Genomic DNA, 21,765 nt, shown 5'->3' on the forward strand with positions numbered 1-21,765 from the left:
TGAAATATATAAAGACCTAAACTAATTTTTTCAAAAGGCTCAACAATCTTTCAAACATACAGAGTTGATTAAAAACACTCATTTTAAATAAGAGTAAAAAGTTATCTATCCAAGTCAGGAAACAACAGGTGCTGGAGAGGATGCGGAGAAATAGGAACACTTTTACACTGTTGGTGGGACTGTAAACTAGTTCAACCATTGTGGATGTCAGTGTGGCAATTCCTCAGGGATCTAGAACTAGAAATACCATTTGACCCAGCCATCCCATTACTGGGTATATACCCAAAGGACTATAAATCATGCTGCTATAAAGACACAAGCACACGTATGTTTATTGTGGCACTATTCACAATAGCAAAGACTTGGACCCAACCCAAATGTCCAAAAATGATAGACTGGATTAAGAAAATGTGGCACATATACACCATGGAATACTATGCAGCCATAAAAAATGATGAGTTCATGTCCTTAGTAGGGACATGGATGAAACTGGAAATCATCATTCTCAGTAAACTATCGCAAGAACAAAAAACCAAACACCGCATATTCTCACTCATAGGTGGGAATTGAACAATGAGAACACATGGACACAGGAGGGGGAACATCACACTCTGGGGACTGTTGTGGGGTGGGGGGAGGGGGGAGGGATAGCTTTAGGAGATATACCTAATGCTAAATCATGAGTTAATGGGTGCAGCACACCAGCATGGCACATGTATACATATGTAACTAACCTGCACCTTGTGCACATGTACCCTAAAACTTAAAGTATAATAATAAAAAAAAAAAGGACAAAAAAAAAAGTTATCTATCTATACGCAAGGTAGAAAACTGAAACCATACGAACAGATAGTAACTGCGCAGTAAAGGTCTTCCTTGACCTTTATAAAACTTCCCCTTTCTCCCACAAGAATTTGTATATCTTTGTAGAATTTTTTAATGTATCTACAAGCATAAACATCTGTGTGTGTTTATTTACAAATGGAATCACTATATCTACTATTTTTCACCTGGATATTTTTAACTTGAAAGTATATCTTAAAGATACTCCCATACTTTTAAAAGATGCATGGTATTCTATCATATAGATATTTCATAATTCATGAAACTTGATAAAAATTCCTAAATGATGATGTTAGAGTTCCAGTTTTTTTCTTCTTACAAAGAAAACTGGAAAATGTACCTCTGTACTTATATATGTGTTTTTGTAGGTAAATAAGGATAAATTCCCAGCACTGAAGATTTAGCAGAACATGTTAATGACACTTAAAAACCAAAGTTAAAATACACATTTAATGAGATTACTCAGAGCAGATTGTTAAGTTTGTGGATCACCCAGGTCCTCTCCTTTCTTCCTTACTAGATATTATATCTCGCTAGAGATTAACTTAGGGCATATAGTTTTGAAGCCAAGAGCTTAGGACATTGGACCCCCACCATTTACTAGCGAGACAAGGTAGTTATATTCTCTAAGCCTAGTCCTGCCTGTTGGGGTTATTGTGAGAATCAAATGAGATGCTGAAAATTAGCATTGAACACAGCATTATTTATCACTGGTGTTTTAGTCCATTCTGCTATAACAAAATACCAAAGCTGGGTGGCTTGTAGACAATAGAGATTTATTTCTCACAGTTCTGGAGACTGAGAAGTCCAAGATCAAGGGTGATGGCAGATTCAGTGTCTGATGAGAGCTCACTTCCTCACAGACAGCACTTTCTTACTGGCAGGAGGTGCCAGGGGTTTCTCCAGGCCTTTTTTGCAAGAGCACTAGTCCCATTCCTGTGGGCTCTGCCTTCACGTCCTAATCACCTCCCAGACGCCCTGTTGCCTAATCACCTTGGGGGTTAGGATTTCAATATATAAATTTTGGAGGGACAAAAAACTTCAGTTCATTACAACTGCTAACCCCTCAATAAATGTAGCAATAAACAGTTAATAATTCCTTATTAATACTTTCTAATTAATCTAGTGATGATTATTTTTAAGGAACACTAGACCAGGATTTTCCAAATTTCCAATTTTTTCATATCGACCTAAGCAGTGTTAGTTATCCATTTATCATTTACTTGCTGTATATTCCCTCCTATGCTTAAAGATTATCATTAATTTTTCTCTTGAATTTATCTACGGATTTCAAATATCTTCACATTTTCTCCCAGAACTATTTCTCAAACAGGGAAGTCAGTTTTATTACCCTGCTTCAGGCCTTTACCCAGTCTGGAGAAAGACTGGGCACCTATTCTACAAGAAACCTGGTCGGTCTAGAGATGGATATAGAGGGAAAAAAATCAAATTCTTTTTTTAAAAAACATTGAATTGTTCACTGAGTAGTAACAGGCAAAAACTGTGATTGCAAGAATATCTGTGAAGGTTACCATGTTTGCAAAGCCCTTTTGAATAACTGTTTGGGGCTCTGCTCTCAAACCCTGGCAGTGGAAAGCAGAGGCCTGGTGAGCCAGGCTCCTCTGCAGCCCCACACCAGGCTCTGCCCATCAGATACTCCATATCAGAAGAGGGAACTGAAAAGTAGGAACCATACGGAGTCCTTTATTTATATTTTTTACTTGGGAGGTGACAGTGACAACTGGAGCTTCTGGCAGCAGGGGCGGAGGTTCCCGTGTTTGTTTTCCATTGTCAGCCTAGACTTTGGCTGCCTCTGCCCAGTGGCCGTGCAGTGTCAGGGGAAGTGGCCATGGAGACCTCTGGGCCGTGCTCCTGGGTGCATGGCCTCCAAGGCTGGCTCTCTGGCTTTTTTGCAACAGTTCTGAATGCTGCTCCATTCCTTTGCTGCTTAAAAAGTTTGAATGAGTTTGGCTCTTTATAACTGTGTGCCCCAAACCCCAATTTCCTCAACCCCCACACTCCTCCCATTTTCTCATTTCAGTGCATGGTAACTATGTCCTAAGCCAGTTGCTTGGATCCATCTGTGACTTCACTCTTTCTCTCCATTTCTCTTAATAGCAGCATTAATTGTTTTTAGAGACAGGGTCTTGCTCTGTTGCCCAGGCTGTAGTGCAATGCCAAGATCACGGCTCATTGCAGCCTTGACCTCCTGGGCCCAGGGATCCTTCCTGTCTCAGCCTCCCAAGTAAATACAGGCACATGTCACCACATCCAGCTCATTTTTAAAAATTTTTAATAGAGATGGGGTCTCACTGTGTTGCCCAGGCTAGTCTTGAATTCTTGGCCTCAATTAATTCTCCTGCCTCAGCCTCCCAATGTGTTGGAATTATTGGCATAAGCCACTGTGCCCAGCCTTGTCTTTCTCCATAGGCTCTCACCCCCATAGCCTATTGTTACCCAGGTACTAGAGTGATCTTTCAAAAAGTAAATCAGATTATGCTGCTCCTTTTCTTAGAACCCTCCTCACTCTGATTAAAGAATTCTACTGTGGACTCCAAGACCCTAAAGGGGCTGCTGTCTTGTTATTTATCTCTAACTTTATCAAGCACCCACTTCCTTCTGCACTCACTGCTCTCCATACACTGGCCGCAGGTTTACAACCTTCTCCCAGGCAGCTCCCACACACGGCCCCTTTGCTAGTCTCAGAACACCCTCAGCATGCCACCATCTCAGGGCCTTCTTGTTGGATCTCCTGTGCCCGGAGCTTCCTCCCTCCAAGACACACACTCTCCACCATTTCTGCAGTACCTAACTGCCTTATTTCTTCAAATGCCCTTCCCTAAATCTCCCCAGGTCACCACACCCAGCTCTCTTACTCTGCTCTGTTTTTTTCCACAGCGTTTCTTTTTTTAAATTTTCTCTTTCTTTTTTTTTTTTTTCAATCTCCCATGTGACAGTATCCATAGCATTGCTTATCCTTCAAAATATATATCAATTTGCTTATTTCCCTATTGCCTGTCTCTCTCCCTGTTAGAATATAAGCTTCATGAAGGCAGGGACTGTCTGATTCCTGCTATACCCTTAGGGTCTAGAATGTTGCCTAGTTCATAGTAACTACTCAAAAAATATTTGTTGCATAATTAAATGAATGAATAAATGAATATGGATGCATACGGCATTCTCTATTGTCTGAGAGTTTATAAGGAGGTCGTTACCAGTGACTCAAAGAAATATGATAGAGGCAACAACCTTAATGGAAATCAGTCAGAAGCCTTGAAGGAAATGACTGATTTTATCAATGTTCTTCATTTTAATTAAAAAGAAAAGTTTAAGATTTACTAAGGTCTGACCGAAGGCTTTCTTAAGCTTAGTCAGAGATGTCCATGGTACAATTTAAGGGGCACATTATGGAATCACCTGCCCAAACCAACTATTTTCTGTGGTCCATCATAATGTCTAAACTTCTCAGTATTTATTATTTTATTTATTTTACAAATATGCCAGGCCCTGTTCTAAGAAGTTGGGATATAGCAATCAACAAGTCAACATCCTGTCCTCATGGAACTCACGTTCTAGTTGGGAACAGACAATAAAGAAAGAAACACATGTATAGCAAGCACCAGGTGGTAAGAAGAGCCAGGAGAAAAATGACAACAGGCAAGGGAGAGGTGGAGGTAGAGATGGGTCTGTGTGGCTTTTAAGACCACAGCTAGGGAAGCCAGTGTTAGGGAGGTCCAGATGAGGCATGGGAGGAAGCTATGCAGACAGCGTTCAAGTTGCTTTGAAGACATCTCCACGGAGGGGAGTGAAGGTGATCTCTGGCTGTCTAGGAGATGTAGCCTAGGCATCTGCCATACTCTTGGAGTTTGTGTGTTTTTGTTTGTTTTTGAGACAAGATCTCACTCTGTCACTCAGGCTGGAGTGCAATGGTGCAAATAGGCTTACTGCAGCCTCAACTTCCCAGGCTCAAGAGATCCTCCTACCTCAGCTCCCCAAGTAGCTGGGACTATAGGCCATCACCACCATGCCCAGCTACTTTTTGTATTTTTTGTAGAGATGGGGGTTTTGCCATGTTGCCCGGGCTGGTCTCAAACTCCTGGGCTCAAGCAATCTGCCTGTCTCAGCCTCCCAAAGTGCTGGGATTATAGACGTGAGCCACCACATCTGGCCTGAGTTTGTGTTTTTAGCCTAATTTCTGTGTACGATGTTTTACTCGATGTAAAAATGTAGCCTAAATTCTGTGTACAATGTTTATGATATTATAGTCTGCTTTTTAGTTTTAAAATAATGTGCTATAGCCATATATAGGCTATGCGAATTTGAGGTTGCTTCTACATATATCTCAAAATCATGAGGATGCATGCTGCCATGCCATTCATTGGTCAGGTGCCAATCACTAACGGTAAGGAGCTGGGGATTGCACCACAGTCAATAGTCAGAGGCTACACAGCTTTTTGTTGTTGTTGTTAAAATAAAAATGAAAATGAAAGACAAGGTGAGTGAGTATATAGCTAGAATTTTTATTTCTCTCTACCTCCAATTTGTCAAGACTTTGGGTTATAGCATTCCAGTTTATTGGAAACAATCTTGGTTTCAATTATGTTTACCCAAAGCCAAATTCAAGTCAGTTTTCAGGATGTTTAATTTTTCTCCTGCCAACATTTGGCTGATTGAGTTGAATTTTATGTTTTCCGCGTACTTGTTTTGTGAAAAAAAAAAAAATTGTGTAGGAGCTATAACTATCGTATAACTATCAAATGTCTTCAGTGTAATGTTTTTCATCCAGTAACTGTGTGACTTGAAACAAGCCCTATGACCACTCTGTTTCACTTACACAACCTGTGAAATGAGGATAATATCTGACATGTATCCTCTTTCAGAAATTCTCTGAAAGCATACTTTATGCTCATAGAGGGAAAATGACACATTGCATTTAAAGCCTTATTAATCCTCTCATCTGAGGATAATTTTCATGTCCCCATATGGCTCAGTATGTAGCCTAAGATTATGGGAAAAAAGGAAATGTTGAACTATTTTGTGTACAATTTCTTGAAAGGAAGTGCATTTTTAAAAAATATTTATTTATTTATTTATTTATTTTTAGACAGGTCTTACTCTGTCGCCCAGCCTGGAGTCTAGTGGTGGGATCTCGGCTCACTGCAACCTCTGCCTCCCAGGTTCAAGAAGTTCTCCTGCCTCAGCCTCCTGAGTAGCTGGGACTACAGGTGGTGCGCCACTATGCCTGGCTAATTTTTGTATTTTTAGTAGAGACACGGTTTTGCCACATTGGCCAGGCTGGTCTCAAACTCCTCACCTCAAGTGATCCACTCGCTTCAGCCTAGGAAGCGCATTCTTCTCTTGACTTTTCTCCTTATGTGCTGAACACACTAGACCATTTCACTGGGGCCACCTGGTACCATGAGGTGACATATGGACAAAGACAGTGGCCTGACTGAAGGTTTCTCAGGACCAGACGGGTGGGAATCTGCCCACTTTCCCTGGACTGCTTTCTTCGGGTCATCTTTCATGTGAGAGAAAAGTAGATTTCTTTTCTTTTTTTTTTTTTTGAGACAGAGTCTTGCTCTGTTGCCCAGGCTGGAGTGCAGTGGCATGATCTCAGCTCACTGCAACCCCCACCTCCTGGGGTTCAAATTACTCTCCTGCTTCAGCCTCCTGAGTAGCTGGGATTACAGGCGTGTGCCACCATGCCCAGCAACATTTTTGTATTTTTAGAAGAGATGGGGTTTCACCATGTTGGCCAGGCTGGTCTCGAATTCCTGGCCTCAAGTGATCTGCCCACCTCAGCCTCTCAAAGTGCTGGGATTATAGGCGTGAGCCACTGCGCCCAGCTTGAGAGAGAAGTAGATTTCTTTTTTGTGTAAGCTGCAGTCATTTTGGATTTTCTATTATGGGCAGCCAAACCTAACCTTCACTAATGCACACCTGTGATTTGAAAGTGTTTGGGTGCTTTTAAAAGCCACCATTTATGTCTTCTCGTTTTACTTCTTCAATAATCCTATAAAGTGCAAGGAACAAGAATTGCCATTCCCGCCGGGCGCAGTGGCTCACGCCTGTAATCCCAGCACTTTAGGAGGCGGAGGCGGGCGGATCACGAGGTTAGGAGTTTGAGACCAGCCTGGCCAGCATGGTGAAACCCCATTTCTACTAAAAACACAAAAAATTAGCCGGGCATGGTGGCGCATGCCTGTAGTCCCAGCTACTCGGGACTACAGGAGTATTGCTTGAGCCCGGGAGGCAGAGGTTGCAGTGAGCCAAGATCCCGCCATTGTACTCCATCCTGGGCGACAGAGAGAGATTCCATCTGACAAAAAAGAAAAAAAAAAAAAGAATTGTCATTCCCATTCTCCAGTCAAAGAAACTGACCTTGTAAGATGTCGAGTGACTTGCATGTGGTCAATTAGCAAGCAGAGAGGCTGGAACAAATAGAAGTGTATTATCTCTTTACAACAAATCACAAATATGCTTACACGTAGACACATTAACATGGTGCACAGGCCTTGGAGTAAGACAGACCTGACTTCACATTTTTGTGTCTCATTCTTGTAGCTTTAAGCAAATTACCTACTTTTTCTGATCTTCATTTCCTTATCTGCAAGATGGTAAACAACATCTCTAGCGATTAAGAATTCCAAATGAGATAGTGTTGGTGGTCCTGATCCAGGGTGTGGTATATAGTAGATACTTAGTAAATAGAGCTCTATTGTCAGCAGAGGCTTATCCTTCTAAAGATTATTTATACTGTGACACAAAGAGGGTAAAAAAAAAAAAAGGAAGAAAAAAAGAAAAAACATTATTCAAATTTGGAAGTAAAATGGAGTGTAAACGAGAGCCTAGAAAGGATGTTTCAGCTTGAAGTTCTGCGTCCATAAGGAATTTGAAATATTTTGATATCTTTCTGGTTTTAAAGACCAGATTAGGCTGGGTATGGTAGCTCACACATTTAATCCCAGCACTTTATGAGGCTGAGCAAGGTAGGTTGATCGCTTGAGTGCAGGAGTTTGAGACCACCCTGGACGGCATGGCAAACCCCATCTCTACCCAAAAACAAAACCAAAAATTAGCCAGGTGTGGGGACATGTACCTGTAGTTCCAGCTATTTGGGAGGCCGTGGTGGGAGGATCCCTTGAACCCAGGAGGCCACGGCAGCAGTGAGCTGTGATGACTCCACTGCACTCCAGCCTGGGTGACAGAGTCATACCCTGTGTCCAAAACAAAACAAAAAGAAGAGTGAGAATAAGAATAAGAAGAAGAAAAAGACCAAATTAGTGGGCCTGGGTGAACATGGTTTTCGAACCCCAGGAACATCCTAAACGTATTTCTTTCTATCTGTATTTGGCATTAAATGTCACAGAAAAATATTTGCTTTTAAGCTCCTCATGAAGCTCAAGAAGATGAGAAAGTAGCCATTCCAAAGAAATTTTATTTTATTTATTTTATTCTATTTATTTATTTATTTTTCACATGGAATCTCCCTCTGTTGCCCAGGCTGGAGTGCAGTGATGCACATACCTCACACTGTGACACAGCGGGAGAGCCCAGAGCGACAGCTGTTGGAATGACTGCACTCTTCCTGCTCAAGTCTGACCTTTCCAAGGTAGGATTTGATTACAACTAGCAATATGGAATTACAGGCAGGGAGAGGTGCCGAGACCACAAGACATCAGGAGACTAAAATAGCAAGGTGGTGAGGCAATCTGCCTTTTATTCCCCTTTCAAGCTATGAGAAGTAGGCAAATGATGCGGCTGAACAATGCCTCCCTGACTTCAGGGTATAAAAACCACTTTCATGAGCTTCAAGTCAGGGTAAGTGGGGAAAATGACAATAAAAGTAAATAAAAATAAGCCACATTTAAACCCAGTCAACTTAGGATATTTTGTAGTACAAGCGCCAATCTATGCGGTTCCTCTGAGATGCCTACACCTCAGGAAGCCTCAAATTTAACTACCAGAAATATTCTGAGAAAATAAAATAAGAAATTCTAAGCTTATAAACGCTTTTGTATGTGCTATTTTAGGTAGTTTTCAGTATGAGTCATTTATCTCCTCCCACAACTGAACTTCAATCATGTTTCAGCATATTCTAATTAGTTTCTCATTATCTTTTAAATTATTATTTATTTCTGCATGTATTCCTTCCTCAATTTTAAAAAATTTATCATTAAATTTATTGTTGCTAACTCTTTTTCTCAGAAACTCTAAGTTTCAAGAATTTCTCTTATTGTTATTGTTATGTTTTGAGACGGAGTCTTGCTCTGTCAGCCATGCTGCAGTGCAGTGGTGCAATCTTGGCTCACTGCAACCTCCATGTCCCCAGTTCAAGCGATTCTCATGCCTCAGCCTCCCGAATAGCTGAGATTACAGGCGTGTGCCAACACACCCAGCTAATTTTTCTATTTTTAGTAGAGACACGGTTTTGAACCCCTGGCCTCAAGTAATCCGCCTGCCTTGGCCTCCCAAAGTGCTGGGATTACAGGCATGAGCCACTGTGCCTGGCCAAGAGTTTCCTATATGATGCAGTAATGCTCTGAAAAGGATAAGCAATAATATAATATGCAATATACAATGCAATAATAATATATGCATGTATATGTATAATATTTTATAACTACAAAGACTTTCACATATATTATCTCATTTAATCCTGAACACACAATAGCATCCAACCCTCCTCCTCTTCCTCCTGAGCACAGTGTTAAATGTTCCCTAGGCAATATCTCTAGAGATGAAAGAGTCAGGAGAGAACGACATAAAGGAATATATTTGGATATATTAGGGGACCATGAAAGGTAGTCGAACCAACACTACATACACTAGACATGAGCAGTCCCAGGAAGAGTGGCTTCTCTGCTGTTTATTTCTACTATCTGGCATTGGGCAAGTTAGAACCTCTTCAGACCTCTGTTTCCTCATAGGCAAAATTAACACATACCTGCCCTGACTCCCCGACAGAGCTACTATGAGAATCAAATTAGGTAACATGTGAGAAAATATTTTATAGTTTGCCAGATGCCAAATAAATATTTTTATGAACTTTCTTTCTGTACTTCACTTTTGTGGCATCAACATTTGTGGCATTAACCTAAACAGAAGCCTCAGTCAATTAAAGAATAGAAAAGATAAACATTTTTAGAACTGTAAAGCATGTTCTAAGAGTTTCTTGGCCATTTTACTTTTCTTATAATCAAAACATAAAGCCATTCACCTGGCAGCTGGGTACCTGAATTATGATTTAGTAACAGTTGCGTTCAAGAGGAAACTAAGATCCTATAGGACCTTTCACAAATCAGGGTTCTTATTTTTTATTATTCTCAAAGTGAAGTCTGCAGACCACCTGCATCCAAATCCCATGGCATAATTATAAACATTTCTGATTGCTGCACCCTACTTTTACCTACTGAATCAGAAGCTCCCAGAATATGGGCCCAGAAATAAACCTTTTTTTAGAAAACACACTAGCTGATACTTATGCTCACTAGTCCAAGAAACCCAGAACTTACTGGCTGAAATTTGCAAGTTGTAAGAGAACATTTGTTCTTCATTTCTTTCCAGCAGTAACAAGATTTCTCTATCAACATTCTATTAAAAACAGATATGAGCACGTATGTGAAATAAAAGCAGCATTCCACTTGTGTGCAAAATTTGACATCATTTTTTTGAAAGTGCCTTGAAGTAATGTTATCTCAGCTTTCTTTAATTGGATGGTGCATTTATAGGAGGAGTTTGGAAAATATATTCTCTTGCAGTGTTATTCCCGACCTCTACTCAAAAAACTAACAATCTCACAAGCAGTTAAATTGATAACCAAGCAGTCATTCTCCAATTAGGAGGAGGCCTCAACTCACTTCAAGTAATAACATTAAAATTCTCCAAGTGTTAGCAGTCTGCACTGTACCTTGAAATAAAAAGATAGAGATTTTGCCTTTGGTGTTCAATGAATATGTAATAATATAATGTAATTTCAGAAGCTATAAGCTTATTATCAATCGGCTTCATAGAAACACAGGACTAAAGTGGATTACTCATTACTAAGTCAGCAGACAACTATGTGCCTGGCACTGATTTAGGGTTAGGGCCAGAGGAGTAAATAAAGCAAACAAAGCTTCCCTGGCACTTACATTCTGGTTGGGGAGGAAGAGTGTGCAGAAAATAAAGAACAGGCTAATATTTAATATTTCTAACATATCAAATGGCATGTTAGAAGATGACAAGAATAATGGAAAACGGTTTACTGCAACAGAGTTTTCAGAAGGGATTAGATTGCAATTCTAAATATGAATAACACAGCAAAAAGCAAAAAAAAAAAAAGGGATTTTTTTTGGCTGGTACACATGGGTATAGTTTGTACTCTTGAAAGCTAACGGAATATCCATAGACCCTACTATACTAAATTTTAAACTCTAGGCACTGCAAAACGAGAACACTATCCACTTCTTCACACACATGTGTAGCCACCTTTACATTAGAGGCACCATCTGTAGTTATGACTGGTCTCTTTTTTCCCTGAGGTATGATCCTGTCTTCTTATCATTCCTGATATCTTCTTTTACAATTGTGCCCTAGGTAATGGTGCTCAGAAAAAGAAGCCAGTCAGGAGATCTGTTTTCTGTGCCCTTTTAACACTTCTAACTCAGGCATCCAAACCAGCCTGTAGCAGAAGGAGCATCAAAGCCATCCTCTGGACTCTACACAAGGTCTGTTGATATTCAGTTAGCTTGCGAGAGTACAAACTATACCCATGAGTACCAGCCAAAAAATATCCTTTTTTTTCTTTTTGCTGTGTTATTCACATTTAGAATTGTAATATGACCCTGTCAGAAAACTCTGTTGCAGGAAATTTTTGGAAAAGAACATGTAGCTTATCTGTGTCTATGAAGTCCTTGTTATTTTGGGAAAAAGAAAAGAAAACAAAAACATCAACAGCTAGCTATATATTTTCTTTTTATTACTTACTATCATTCCAGACTAAAGTGGGGAAGTGGGAGCCCTTTTTTTTTTTTTTTTTTTTTCAGAAACGTATTAGCAGCAGAGATGTCGCTATTGTGATCAGAATTACTTTGGTAGGTGTGTTTTGGGTTTGATTTACTTTTTCACATTTGTCTTTCTGCTTATATAAAATATTTTCCTAGGGAAAAATACATGCTAAAGTTAAACTTCACATGAGTTAACTACCTACAAATTACAGCTGTTAGCCATTTTTAATAAAACACTATCCACTGCACTATAAAAACGGACTTCATTTTCATATTGTTAATATTATTCCACTGAACAGTGCGATCAGAAATTCCAGAAGCAAATGCAGTACAAATTGTAGAGCAGCTGTGTAGAGGTGACTTCTAATCATAATTGAACACAAACAAGAACAAATAAATCAAGGACAAAACTTCTCAACTTCTGATGCCCGGCGATATCAGTTTTAAAGCCAGATACACATCAAGCGCCTTGCAAAAAAAATTACACAGCAGCTAGAAGAGTGACAGCAGAACCCCCACTCTTTCTGGGAACACTCCCATGTACCAGAAGCACAAGGACTTTAATTTGAAACCTGATTACATATTCGAAATTGCTGGTGTTCCTGACTTTAGCTTCTTGGCAGAAATGCCAGCTGAGTGTGCACATAGCACAGGTGGTCGATGGCAAACAAGACACCTCACAGCTGCAGGCAAGGAGCTGCTTCTAAGGGCATACAGTCTGGACAGTGCCAAGGCAGATAGGCATGATACGAAGAGAGAGGACAGGCTGCAATTTGGGGGTTTTGTCATCACCGTGTGTGTTTTAAAATATATCAGTGCATTTTTGAAAGTTGATTGGGGTTAGATTTTCAGCTGAGGCCTCATTCTTAGGAAATAACATGATGGCAATAAATGTCAGCCTTAGCTAGTGACCCTTAAAAAGCTAAACTGGAATAAAAATAATAACTTGGCAAAGGTTCCCATATGCTGCACTCCTTCTTTTGTGCTCTTCCTTTGTCCTGAGCCTGCTTTGCCAAACACACCACCTTCAAGCACTGTTTTTAGGGAGAAGAGGCCATTCTCCCAGAAAAGGGAACAGCTGAGAAAAGAACCAGCCCACAGAGGGAGCAGGAACACTCCTAACTGTTTTAAAGCCATGCCACAGGGTCTATGAGTTTGCAACAAGAAAATGTTTTCTTGTTTCTACCTTACCTAGGTCCAAAAAAAAAAAATCACTGTTTTTTTTATTAGCCATTTAGTCCTAAAGAGTGCCCTTAGTGATAAGACAGTGCTTCTGGAAGTCCCACATAACTGCTTTTCTTTACCCACATGCAGAAGGCCCAAGAGTTGCAGAATCAGAACAGTCTGTGTGCTTTTCCATGTTCTAGCTTATGTATATGACTATACTAATCTTCCATTAAACAGGGTGTCTTACCCAGCCTGCAGTGCTAAGCATGTGTCGGACTGGAAGACATTGTTCATAATAATCTTTTCCTAAGTACCATTTAAAAGAAAATGACTTCCATTATTTTTTTAAAAAAACCAACTAGGAAATATCATATTTCTTCACAATGAGCTATAGCCCTTTTTCAGATGTCCTTTGGCCTCAGTTTTAGGAGTTATACAAGTCTCTAGTCTCACTGTTCATTGCCCTGACTTGTGCCTGAGATGTTTTTAGTCCTTCAGCCAGTTCAAATCAGGAATGAGATGCATTTGAGCTGGACTTCTTCTACTCTGCCAAGCAGATAATCCCCTAATGACTGGTCAGCATTTTCATCCCAGAGAGTCAAAACTGACCTTTCAGTAGCAGAGGTTGCTTTAGGTTTGTGCAAAATAACGTTAAAGACAAATTCCCACTTTTGGGGTGCCACCGCCGTCCCTTTCATTGCCTGCAGTTTCTGGCATTTGTTTCCAATGTGGACACTGCAAAACTGTGATTCTTCAAAGTAGTTATTTAGTTCCTAAAACATTTAGAGTTGGGGCAAAATTTGCATAATTCTATTAAAAGGCTTACACCTCAGCTTTGAAAAATATTTGAGAAAATGTGATTTGTGGGGTAAGGAAGTCTTATCTTTTGGCCCAGAAGGTGTTTCATGAACTAAACTTGTTAATGTTAGGATTGCCTGTTAAGCACCAAAAAGTAAAAAATGGAGGTTAGAAGGGTTTCTTTTATCTTCACTTCAAGTCTGCAGTGGTTTGAAGCTTAAGATAGAGAAGGAAGGATTTTAGGGTGGTTTTTTTTTTTTTTTTTTTCACCGCCTTGCAAACTTGGAAACTGGAGTCATGGTGCCGTGATGGGAAACACAGGTGCATTTCTGTAGATTTTCAAATAGGATGTACTGGCTCTTTTCAATAGAGGACAGTTCATTTTGATGCCGTTACAGAACTTGAGACGATCTGCTTTAGATCAAATTTGAGATTCTGTCATCATGTCTATTTTTGTTGTATGATGCTGCCTGTCACTCATAAGTTGACAACCAGTCTGACATTTTCCTTCTTTCTTGCTTGCTTGCTTGCTTTCTTGCTTTCTTTCTCTCCTTCCTTCCTTCTTCTTTTTTCTCTTTCTCTCTCTTCCTCCCTTTCTCCTCTTTTCCTTTCTTTCTCTCTCCCTTTCTTTCTTTCTCTCTCCCTCTCTTTCTTTTTTTCTCTCTCTTCCCTCCCTCCCTTCTTTCCCTTCCCTCCCCTCCCCTCCCCTCCTCTCTCCTCTCCTCTCCTCTCCTTCCTTCCTTCCTTCCTTCCTTCTTTTTCTTTTCTTTCTTTCTTTCACAGGGTCTCACTCTGTCACCCAGGTTGGAGTAAAGTGGTGTGATCATGGCTCACTGCAGCCTCGAACTCCTGGGCTCAAGCAATCCTCCTGCCTCAGCCTCCTGAGTAGCTGGGACTACAGATGCATGCCACCATGCACAGCTAATTTTAAAAATGTTTTAGAGACAGAGCCTCACTATGTTACCCAGGCTGGTCTCAAACTCCGGGCCTCAAGTGAGGCTCCCACCTTGGCCTCCCAAAGTGCTGGGATTACAAGTGAAAACCATTGAGACTGGCCTTGGCATACATTTTCTATACTCTACTTAATACATTTTCTATACTCAATACATTTTTCTATACTCTACTCAATATATTTTCTATATTCAATACATTTCTATACTCTACTCAATATATTTTCTATACTCAATACATTTTCTAGACTCTACTCATTTTCTGTACTCTATACTCAATACATTTTCTATACTCTACTCAATACATTTTCTATACTCTATACTCATTACATTTTCTATACTCTACTAAACACATTTTCTATACTCTAATACATTTCTATACTCTCAATATATTTTCTATACTCAGTACATTTTCTATACTCTGAATACATTTTCTATACTCAATACATTTTCTATACTTAATACATTTTCTATACTCTCCATACATTTTCTATACTCAGTACATTTTCTAGACTCTACTCTTTTTCTATACTCATGTGTGAGGAACGAAACACCTTCAACAATGCAAATGTTACAAAACTGATTGCCATTCAAATGCCTCCTGCAGGAAGCATAGGTCTCCCCTAAACCACCTGCTGCTCCAAGAGCTGAGGACTGCATATCCAGATGATGGCATGCTGTCAGGAAAGTGTCTGAAGACCACTACTTCTACCCTGCTAGAGTGCACACAGCCACCATTCCAGAGCTGCCCAGAACCTTAAGCCCACCCACCTCTATTAGGACCTTTGTCTCATCCAAAACTTTCTGAAATCTCATCCAGGACCTGCCCTGACATGGGTCTTCATTTTCATTCCCTATTCACCTGAATTGTTGCCAGGACCAGAATAAGACTTTTAGAGTCCCTGAGCTCCTGCATACATAAATACAAATACCATTTTATTTTTTGAACTAACATAAAGTTCCTAAGTATGCTGATGGCAGAATGGCTTTTCTTTCTAGATGATTTATTGATTATAAAAGTCTGGGTGAATTTATTAAAGTGAAAATTTTCTGATGTATGTTTATTTATTTATCTGTGCCTCCAGGATAATCCAGCAGTGACTGTGGATAGCGTCTAGTGGCCATTTCCCCCCAACAATCTTTCTGCCCCCTGGCATAGCAAGATGACTCATACTAGCTCTTCAATATTGAAGATTTTACTGGGCCCTAGCTGTATTTCATATTTAATTTAAAGCCTTCTCCTGATGGTCTTGTAATTCTTCTTATCCAACTGGTCTTATATTGCAGTTTCTTTTTCTGACAAATAACCTTCCTTACCATGTTTTTCACCCGTCTTGCCACCTGATTCAAATACATTAAGTCAACCTTTATTTAGAGAAATAAGATTTAGGAAAACTTTTCAAAAAGTTTTTAAAAACATTTTTAAAAAGTAAAATGTTCATCTGGGAATTGCTCTGGGAAAATATATATGCCTGGCTATCCATACATAAATGTGTGTCTAGTGCAGTGATACACGTGTATTACAAGTAAAATTCATATGTTGAAGATTATTTGGACAGAAGTAGACTTGATTAACTACAGTTGCCTTTTTAGGATTGATGCCTGAGAATTGTATTCTTATTATGTAATACATAGGCAAAGTTATGTTACTGTACCTAGATGCAGGGCAAAAATTTATGATGTTCTGCCAAAATTGCCACCTGAGGACACAGAGAACAAAGAAACAAAAAGTCCTAATCAGATTAGAGCTTAATGAACCAGTCTCAAGCCTGTTGGGAACTCACCAAATACCAAGTAATTCCAATGAATAAACAGTGGAACAAAAACTTGGAGAACAAAAAGTTTTCTTAATTATTTGCATTCTTTTGGCAGCTGTAATTACAGGATATTTTCCATTGTCTGTTACCACTTGCCCCCATGCTGTTATGTTTTTAAGATGTAGTTTGTTCTCTTTTGCCATATAATTATGATGATTACTAAAATGAGCAAAATTTTCTTCTGAAATATATAAAGGATAATAGATATATGTTTCAACTTAACTAGAACTTGTAGATGAGTTGCAGTTGCAGGTTAGTTTCTGTGTAATTTAGTACAACCATTGATTTAAAGCACACCAAACACACAAGATATCATAGTACACATTATACAGTTAGAATTTAAAAATCAGTAATTTTTGTAGTTAACGTAGTGATATATTTGCCCTTTATTCCAAGATATGAATTTTTAAGATAACATTTATTTCCTGATGACTACAAAACAATACATGTTTATTTTAGGAGAGTGGGAAAAGCCTGCAACCTACAGATATCAACCGTTAATTAGGTACATGAACTCTACTTCTAGTCTTTTTTCTACACATTTTGTTTTAATAAATTAGATATTATAATTGTTTTTTAATTTTAAAAACACATACATATACTATAAGTAATTTTTCTTCCCAGTTACTATTCTTCTATATCATATTTTTATTTATTATTTATTATTTATTTATTTTGGAGACAGGGTCACACTCTATTGCCTAGACAGGAGTGAAATGTTGAGATCATGGCTTACTGCCCCCAACCTCCCAGGCTCAAAAGATCCTGCCACCTCAGCCACCTAAGTAGCTAAGACTTAAAAGCATGCATCACCATGCCCAGCTAACTTTTTAAATTTTTTGTAGAGATGGAGTTTCACTATGTTGCCAGGGCCGTTCTTGAACTCTTGAGCTAAAGAAATACTCCCTACCAAACAGGCATTGTTGACTCCTCTGGAGAGTGCTCATTCTGTGGGTATTAAGCAGGAAGGCAGGCTGGATGTGGTGGCTCAAGCCTGTAATCCCAGCACTCTGGGAGGCCGAGGTGGGTGGGTCACCTAAGGCAAGGAGTTCGAGACCAGCCTGGCCAACATGGTAACACCCTGTCTCTACTAAAAACACAAAAATTAACTGGGTGTGGTGGTGCACACCTATAATCCCAGCTACTTGGGAGGCTGAGGTAGGAGAATCGCTTGAACTGGGGAGGTGGAGGCTGCAGTGAGCCGAGATGGTGCCACTGCACTCCAGCCTACGCAACGGAGTGAGACTCCATCTCAAAAAAAAAAAAAGAAAAGAAATCCTCCCGCCTCAGCTTCCCCAAGTGTTGGGATTATAGGCATGAGCTACTGCATCCAGCATGCTTCATATCTTTGAATGGCTGCATAGTATTTTGACATGTATATACTAAAATTCAAAAATGATTTTTAGACCTGATGGAGCTCTAGTGGTATGTCTAGCTTCAGTTCATAGCTTCTGGTGGCAGGCTGATTGGGGCTGCAGTCTCTTAATTAGCCAGAGCTATTACTTTTATTGATTTGAATATCTTCAGATGGCCAAGCCCTTTTCTATTTGTTCTGTTCTTAAGTGCAAAGCCCCACATTACCCATTGTTTTAGATCTGCCTACTCCATGCATTTTACCCTCACATCGGAGTCTGCCACCTTTGGTATAGAATGAACAAGAGGTAAGGGAAATGTTAAAGGATTTAAATATGATTGAAAATGACTTTCCTGGAAGGTCAGTCACAGTTTAAGTGGGAGCTACTTTTTCTTTCACTAATGAGCTGTTTCATCCCTTGTAACTAGCATTATTTTGTCTTTGTGGTGTCCAATGGGTGTCCACTATGTGCTATTTGGAAAGGAAAGAGAACAAGAAATTAGGAAATTGGGTCTTGATGGGTCGGCTTAGTTATCTTGGCAGCATTTTACCAAGAAATCACTGTTTTGTTTAGTCCTGGACAGGGTAGGCCATGCTGTGGTAACAAATCAACCCTGAAATTTCTGTGTCTCAGCAAGAAGTTTATTTATTGCTCACCCAGAGATGGATGGAGGCTGGCAGGGATTCGCCTTCATCCTGTGATTCAGCAATGCAGGCTCCTCCACCCATGGTAGCGCCATGTCAATATGTAGCTTCTCAGGTCACTGCTAGAGGGGAAGAGAAGAATGGAAAGTTGTACCAGCTCTTAGCAGCCTCAACTCAGAGATGACACGTGTCTCTTCTTCTCCCAATCCCTGGGCCAGAACTAGTAATATGGGCTGCTGAAAAATGTCAGGAGTGCATGGATATTTGGAGAGTACTGTTTCTGCCACCTTATTTCATACCAAACCACAGAAACAAAATTGGTGACTCTTCTTAGTAAACTAGAACAGAGTATCAAAATGATTATTAGGATCAGAGCATCTGGAATGACCAATGAGCCCATTAACTCAGGAGAATTAGAACAGAACCATTATGAGGAATCATAATGGTCAGAATGGGAACAAACTGACCAAAGGGCTTACTGGATGAAGCTAACCAGACAGAGTGAGACCAGAGAGAAGATGTGGCCCAGAAAGTCATAACCTCCTGTTCCTGACTTGGACTTTCCGTAAGTGTGATTCCCAACCTGGTTACACATCAGAATCATACAAGGAACATTAGAAAAGGTAGGGTTTTAGCCTCACCTGAGGCCTATTGAATCAAAATCTCCTGAAGAATATAATATTCATGTCATATATATACTATATATATATATACTTTAAGTCTTTAAGTTCTGGAGTACATGTGCAGAACGTGCAGGTTTGTTACATAGGTATGCATGTGCCATGGTGGTTTGCTGCAGCCATCAACCCTGTCATCTACATTAGGTATTTCTCCTAATGTGATCCCTCCCCCAGCCCCCCACCCGCCGACAGGCTTTGGTGTGTGATGCCCCCACCCCGTGTCCATGTGTTCTCATTGTTCAACTCCCACTTATGAGTGAGAACATGTGGTGTTTGGTTTTCTGTTCTCGTGTTAGTTTGCTGAGAATGACGGTTTCCAGCTTTATCCATGTCCCTGCAGAGGGACATGGCTGCATAGTATTCCAAAAGCCCTTCCTCATTGTTCTGATGCAGCCACTGGTCTGTAGGGTTTGACAAGCATTGCTTAGAGGACAAGGAGGTAGAAGGTGTCCTTAGGATGAGATGCTAATGAGGGAGTGAACCTTAGAAAGGTGGAAAGACTCACACCAATGGTCCCATTGTTGGGTGATGGTTAACATCACAAAGAGAAGTAAATTCCAGACCTGCATCATAGTACCCTGAGTAGAACTACCTCAACAATCTATCTGGTCAGATACTTAGTACCTAGATGTGGAGACCATATCTCACAGTTCTGTCAGGCAGGAGCAGTCCAAACACTTTGATTATCAGCTGTCTCTTGCTCAGGAAATTACTAGGTACCAACGCTGTTATATATGCAGAAGTGCCTGAAAAATGAATGGAGATCAATTTCCAGTTCCACACAGAGCACATCTGTAAAATATGACCTTTGGATAATGGCTAGAGTGTTTACCTACAGTATTGGTTTTTGCATGTGGCTTTCCCTAGATATGTCAGGATACAGCAGGACCAAAACCTGGGTAAGAACTGAAGTAGTAGGTAAATATTGGATCCTAAATTAAGAGTGGAGGGCAAAGCTTGGGGTGATGTCAAAGTCAATTAATGGATATTCAAATATAAAGTTACATAGCTGAGTAACAAACGCACTATATCAGAGCTGTGAAATGGAAATCAAAACCAAACTGAGCTGGATGTGGTGGCATGCACCTTGAGTCCCAGCTACTCAGGAGACTGAGGTGGGAGGATTGCTTGAGCCTAGGAGGTCGAGGCTTCAGTGAGCTATGATCAAGCCACCGCACTAGGCCGGGAGCAGTGGCTCATGCCTGTAATTCCAGCACTTTGGGAGGCCGAGGCAGATGGATCACCTGTGGTCAGGAATTCGAGACCAGCCTGGCCAAAATGATTAAACTCCATCCCTACAAAAATAAGCTTGGTGTGGTGGTGGGCACCTGTAATCTCAGCTACTTGGGAGGCTGAGGCAGGAGAATTGTTTGAACCTGAGAGTCAGAGGTTGCAGTGAGCCAAGATCGTGCCATTGCACTCCAGCCTGAGTGACAAGAGCGAAATTCCGTCTAAAAACAAAAAGAGCCACTGCACTCCAGCCTGGGTGACAAAGTGAGACCCTGTCTTTGTTTTTTTGTTTTTTTGAGATGGAATCTCACTCTTGTCACCCAGGCTGGAGTGCAGTGGTGTGATCTTGGTTCACTGCAAACTCCACCTCCTGGATTCAAGCGATTCTCCTGCCTCAGCCTCCTGAATAGCTGGGATTACAGGCACTCACCACCATGCCCAGCTAATTTTTGTATTTTTAGTAGAAATGGGGTTTCACCATGTTGGCTGGGCTGGTCTGAAACTACCTACCTCAAGTGATCTGCCTGCCTCGGCCTCCCAAAGTGCTGGGATTACAGCCGTGAGCCATCACGCCTGGCCTGAGACCCTGTCTTTTAAAACAAGAACAAAAAAAAAACAAAAAACAAAAATTGAGCAAAGACAAATGAATTACCTGGAGTAATGGACTCCAGGAGGAAACATGAACATCTGACTAAATTCTAGTTGAAGTCCAGCTGGTTTGCAGTTGCTTTGACATCACTAGCACATGCCTTCCTACTCCATAATTTTAAAGATACTGCTTGAAGCACAACTGACTGTAAAATGTGCTCTCTTTGTCTTATGGTTTTCTCTGAAAGACCTTGCTTTATACAACTGCTGTTTGTTGTAGCCACAGTCATGCTTCATTCAGACAACAGCAGTGGGTTTTCAAAGTGATTCATCTGTTTCCCTTGTACTTACCCTCTTATTCACTTCGGGGTCCTCCATGTGGCTGGCTGGCCGAGCTGTAAGAGTGGGGTTTGGGTAATATCTGCTTCTGAGCCATGTTTCAGGACTGTGGATATTTTTAAGCTAAAGGGGAGAAGTCCAATGGAAGACATGCAGGGAGCTTTTCACCTTCTTGAAGGAACAGACTTGCTCTGTCTTGCTCCAAAGAGGCCAATATTTTGAAATTCCAATGAGGTAGGCTCAAAATGCAGCATCCTGAACATCTGAGCTGTCCAACGATGATGCCGGCTTCCTGGGGCATTACTCAGCTACTTGTGCTCCATCGAGTTCTTTTCTTTCTCTTTCTTTCTTTTTTTTTTTTTT

At 40.4% G+C, this 21,765-nt stretch overlaps 2 long non-coding RNA genes across 2 annotated transcripts in view; one reads left to right on the forward strand and one right to left on the reverse strand.

Annotated features, from left to right (window-relative positions):
• The window catches only part of LOC129037983 (uncharacterized), a 46,513-nt gene extending 27,560 nt beyond the window's left edge, over positions 1 to 18,953 (reverse strand). Inside the window, exons 1-2 of the long non-coding RNA XR_008503035.2 lie at positions 18,578 to 18,953; positions 7,946 to 8,063 (exon numbers count right to left, since the gene is read on the reverse strand). This is a non-coding gene — a long non-coding RNA (uncharacterized LOC129037983). The remainder of the gene's footprint in view (positions 1 to 7,945; positions 8,064 to 18,577) is intronic.
• An 89-nt stretch (positions 18,954 to 19,042) lies between these two features.
• The window catches only part of LOC129037982 (uncharacterized), a 28,522-nt gene continuing 25,799 nt past the window's right edge, over positions 19,043 to 21,765 (forward strand). Inside the window, exon 1 of the long non-coding RNA XR_008503034.1 lies at positions 19,043 to 19,130. This is a non-coding gene — a long non-coding RNA (uncharacterized LOC129037982). The remainder of the gene's footprint in view (positions 19,131 to 21,765) is intronic.

Source organism: Pongo pygmaeus, chromosome 5 (genome assembly GCF_028885625.2).
Source record: "Pongo pygmaeus isolate AG05252 chromosome 5, NHGRI_mPonPyg2-v2.0_pri, whole genome shotgun sequence".
Taxonomy (NCBI): Eukaryota; Metazoa; Chordata; class Mammalia; order Primates; family Hominidae; genus Pongo; species Pongo pygmaeus.